At 46.9% G+C, this 5,351-nt stretch overlaps 1 pseudogene; it reads right to left on the bottom strand.

The window, feature by feature from the left end:
• Positions 1 to 1,956: 1,956 nt before the first annotated feature.
• LOC101413943 (heterogeneous nuclear ribonucleoprotein H3-like) lies at positions 1,957 to 2,925 on the bottom strand (annotated as a pseudogene).
• Between the last annotated feature and the right edge of the window lie 2,426 nt (positions 2,926 to 5,351).

Below are 5,351 nucleotides of genomic sequence, written 5' to 3'. Positions count from 1 at the left end.
CTGATACAAGTGAAGGAGTAACTGTGGACACAGACTAGTTGGGCTCGTGGAGGAACACCTGTGTCACTCTTTCCGTCGTCTGCAGCCACTTATCCTGAGCCTCAAGACGCTGGGAGTGATGTGGGCCTCTTTAAAGCTGTAAGTTGCCATCTATCAGGGGTCACAAAGTCCATCAGAGGTATTCTTCATGCAAAATAGAATAGGATATAATAGAAAACGTCATGGAGAAGGTAAGGAGTACCTTGTGAACTGGAGTTCCAGTTGTGTGTGTGTGCATGTATGTGTGCACATGCACAAAATACATGTCTTACTGAGGATTGTGGCCAAGAGTCTGAGCCTGTAAGGAGCAGTCCTTCAGCCTCCTTTCCTTTCTTTCTTTCTTTTTCCTTTATTTTCTTTTGTTACATTAAAAAAATATGAGGTCCCTATTTACCCCCCATCCCCCCTACCCTACTCCTCCCACATCAACAACCTCTCCTATCATCGTGGCATATTCGTTGCACCTGATGAATACATTTTGGAGCACTGCTGCACCACATGGAGTTTACACTCTCCCCAGTCCACCCAGTGGGCCATGGCAGGACACACAATGTCCAGCATCCGTCCCTGCAGCACCACCCAGGACAACTCCAAGTCCTGAAAATGCCCCCACATCATATCCCTTCTTCCCTCCCCTACCCTCAGTGGCTACCGTGGCCACTTTCTCCACATCAGTGCTACATTTACTTCCATCACTAGTCACAATAGTTCCACAGTAGAATACCAGAAAGTCCACTCTAGTCCATACTCTATTCCTCCATCCTGTGGGCCCTGGGAGGTGATGTCCAGTCCCCTCTACATCACCCACATCAACATTTATTACATTAATAACACTTCTAGCAAAAACGAGTAACAAGTTCAATAACTGAATTCACATGGACAGGTTTCATTTTGATCCATTAGCCAACTTGGAAAAAAGCCATATTGATCAAAGAGATTAAAAGTTAAAAGTACCTTTTCCTTGCTATGTATAGAATTTTTAACACAGTGGCTCCTCCAAGCAGATGTCAGATACAAAAATCCAGCTGCAGGACCACGGCATGGACTTGTCTCTTACAATTTCTTAATCATTTATACAGTTACTTTGAAATCTTATGCTTTAACTACTGAGCAGGAAATTGGAAGCATTTTGTGAGAATTATACTCCACAGTAAATACCTGTGTACTTCCCTTGAAGTGTCTTGGTACTGGGAAGCTTCACCTGCTCTAAGACATCTTGAGAAGCTCCAATTATCACTTTTTGGGAACATTTTTTTGGTACTTCAAGTGCTGAGGAGAATTTATTCTAAAATATAGAGCTAGAATTTAAATTCCCACCCCACCCCTATTCCTCCAGGTAGCATGATCATGAATATTTAAAAGTCTGGATACATCTTAGATCATCAACATTTCAGAGATATGCCTGATAAATGACACTTGAAAAGAATGACTAATACAGAATTAATTTGGCTTATACTCCTGAAGCCAACTAATCTTTAGGCTTTATATATTTACCATATTGTCCAGGAGAAACTAAAGTTACACTGATTATTCTTCAAGCTCTATTTCAGAGGTCTGCATAAACATTTGCAATTTATGTAGATTAATGTTACACTATTCTACATTTTGTAGAGCTAATATTAAAATAACAGCAACCCAATCTTATGAAAGCAGCACATCCTGAGAAGTAACTGGTATATAAAAAGCATCAACATCAGTGGATTGAATATAAAAATTTATTTTTAAGTCAAAGTATGGAACAAATAAAACCTACAGAAAACATTTTCCCTTTACAATCTGTTGCTTTACCAAATATTACTTTGAAAACACATTCCGTCACTCATCATAATGTTCTTAAAATACAAAAGAAATTAAATCTGTGAGAGCGCCTAGTAGACCAGATGCTGTTGTCAGGCCTTGTATGTTGGTGGTTATGCTTCAGTACACCTCACGCCCTCCACCTCCACTCATGCCACCAAGCCCGTAGAATCCCCCACCGCCTGCACCACCACAGCCACAACCACCCAAGCCGTCGGGAGTACCATATCCTCCACTGTCGTTGCTCCCCATTCCCATTTCTCTGATGGATCCATAACCTCCCTGATTACCCCTCCATCTCTGCCACAGCCTCCCATCCCAGAGCCGCCTCCAGGAGTAGAATTCCAGAAGGGTTCAATGTATCGAAGTTGAATGTTATCTTTATCTTTAGATGTGGCAGCTACTGCAACTTCATGTGTCACAAACTCTACATCTGCTTCTCCTGTTGCTCTACCACCAGCTCCAATCACTATAATCTCATACTGGGTTTAGAGGTGAGAAGAAATGAGCAATACCATTTTCAGTTGCACGAAAAGGCAACCCTCGCATGTGCACAAAATGACCACCATGGAAACCTGCACGAGCATCCCCAGCTCCACCACTGCTGTGTCCTCCTGTGCCTCTTCCAGCTCTCGTTCTGTCATCACAGCCATCATTTCCATAGCATGATCATTACAGCCACCGCAGCCATCAGAACCTCTGTAGCTTCCACGCCCAGCTCCACAAGAACCCCCTTCCTCCTACTGGTCCATCACATGGCCCAGGCGGTTGTTCCTGCAGTCTTCTTGGTGGATCTTAAACCATTGATTTCACTCCTGCTGCTTCTGGAAATCTCAATATACCTGTGCCCGATTCCTTCCTTGTGTTTCCCCAGAGCATTTTCTGCTAGCTCCTTTGAAACAAACTGCACGAAGGTGTCCCCGTGCTTCTCCCCTGGTAGTCCATCATCAATGTCATCCCACTTGGCATTTCCAACCCTTGAAAGAACTGAACTCTTTCCTCTTGGCTGCAACCAAATGGCAGTCCACGAGGTTGTACTGTCCCATCACTAGTGTCATTGGGACCATTGTATTTCATAACCCTGTCCATCTCAATACCATCTCAGGCTGGCATCAGTTGGACCACTATGTTTCATAACTCAAGCCATCTCGATACCGTTTGATTAAGTGCCCCTTCTACCTCAGCTACCCTGTCAGGAGACAGTAACACCAGCTCCACGCTCGTGCATTTGGTTGTAAGGAGGAAGAAGTCGCTCTCCTCTTGTAGTGCTCCCCACGATGGTTCTTCCAACTGTCTCCAGTGGCGACCACCGCTAAGCGGCCCACACCTCCTTGATGGATGGGCAGGTTTCAACTCTTAGCTGCCTTCTGCGTGGGGATCTCCATTTCCAGGGAGTTCAGGGGACCGCCTCTCAGCACGGCTGGGCTCGGGGGCCAGCAAGCTCCAAGCCGAGCCCGCTCTCTGCTGGTTCCTGTGTCAGGAGGGGCTGCTTACTCCCCAGCTCCCAGACTCCATTCCTGCCTTGAAAGAAGGGCCATGTTAGTGTCTGGTGATTAAAGGTGCTGGGAGCTGAAACCATTAGTGTGAAAGCACTGGGGACATCGGGATTGGTTTCCTCTTCAAGTCCACTGCTAGTGGGTGCAAAATGCACCGTTGAGCTGCACACGGTAGCCAGTGGTGGTCGTGTCTCCTCATCGAGAGGAGGTGGCCAGTGTGAAGCCACGTCCAGTGGGGCCCGGCCAGCCCTCGCGGAGCCCTGGCCTCTGGAAGCTCCTTCTCTATGTACCTGCCCAAGCCCTCCACCAGCAGGCTGCCACCAGCCCCTCCGCAGGGGCTGCTTTTCTCGCAGAGTCCTCTCGTTGTTTTCTGAGGAGAGAAACCCCAAGAAATAAAATAGCCTAGACCTCTGCGTTGGGTCTAACAAACATTCTCATAAATATGAGGAGAGAAAAGAGCTGTGACCACAACTGTTGGATCAGAAGCTTGATTTCCAAGTGTGCTTTCTACCCACTGGACAGTGTAAAGATGGAAGCGTCGACTCGATTGTCGTCCAGGGCAAACTTCTTTCAGGAAAGCCACTAAGGAATATGAGTCTTATATATTTAATCACCACATCCTAACAACAATGAATTCTCTTCATTATATGCACTCAGAAATTCTGGCCAGCTGTCTCCTGCCACTTGGCTGAGGACAAAGTGGAGAAAGACAAGCAAGCCGTCCCCAGGAGCACTCTGGGGTGCTCAATTTAATTCTGGTGCGTAATTATACTTTCATCATTTTATTCCTAAACTGGTATCTGAATCCAAGAGAGGTTCTGTGACTTATGGGCTTAGCTTTTGACATGCTTTAATGCATATTCCACACACCAAAAGTTCTGGAGATTTTAGAAATTGTTTCCAGCTAAGTCTTTGCTTTGTCAACTCTATTTACCACTTGAAATTCACTGAACTTGAAGTAGTAAAGCAGGTTGAGAAGGAAACCATAGCAAGCATTCTGATGACAGGTGTAACTGCTAGAGTATTTGCAAGCGGACTGTCTAAGAGATACTGTGTATCTCTTTTTGACAATTAAGAACACTTTCCTCCCCCACCTCCATGCCTTTTGTTCACATTACAACTGGAGGTAATTTTGAAGCCCTGAATTGTCTGATTGCAACCACAAATGGATGAAAATGAGGTCCTCTTGTTGGTTTAAAAGGGTAAATGGACAGCTCATCTGAGCCAAAGCCCAGTGAGCTGGTGGGTTTGTGGCCTCATATGACCAGGGCATGACCGGCAGGGGCAGCTGAGGATGGCTGCCACATGGAACCAGGGAAGGATGTTTCCAGAAGGATGGGACACCACACACATCCGTATTATTTTTCATGGAAAATTCCTTTTTGAGCTTCTCTTATATCCAGGCAAGTTAATGGTCCTATGTAACTCACACAAAACATTTTTTTAAAAAGCACTAGCGCATGTCACCTTGGGTTTCTGTTTTTGTTTTAACTGGGATGGGAACTGCCCTCTTTCCATGATTCAACAGTAGCTGGTGCCAAACAAGGATGCTCCGCTATGTCAAAGGGTTCCAGGCCGAGCACCTGCCTACGACCTGTGAATCAGGAGGGCTCAGAATGAAACCACGCAAGGCCTGGGGTCTCCTCAGCACCCTGAAGAGGCTGCGTGGGAAAGGTTCTTCCAGGTCAGAGTTCAAGGTGAGCAGGCTGGAAGCCCCTGGCTTGTCCTCTCAAGGTTCTGTATTTTCCAAATTGCCCGCAGGGAATGGCCCAAGCACCGCACCAACGCCCACTCGAGAGGGCTTTCTGCCCGTGCCCCTGGCAGGGGGTTTGGGGGCAGCAGGGCACACTTGGGGCGGGAAGGTGAGCTCCCCGGGGCCTGGCTCCAGGCCGTCTCAGGGGCGCGTCGTTCGTCCAGTCTCCTTGGCAGAACAGTGATTGGTGAAAGAAGGTTCCAGAATCCATCACAACCACACCCCAGGCTCCCCTTCCAGCTCGGCTCAGCTGAAGGGGCGGGGCT

The sequence above is a fragment of the Dasypus novemcinctus genome, chromosome 2 (assembly GCF_030445035.2).
Source record: "Dasypus novemcinctus isolate mDasNov1 chromosome 2, mDasNov1.1.hap2, whole genome shotgun sequence".
Lineage (NCBI taxonomy): Eukaryota > Metazoa > Chordata > Mammalia > Cingulata > Dasypodidae > Dasypus > Dasypus novemcinctus.
This window is presented reverse-complemented; position numbering and strand designations above follow the sequence as displayed.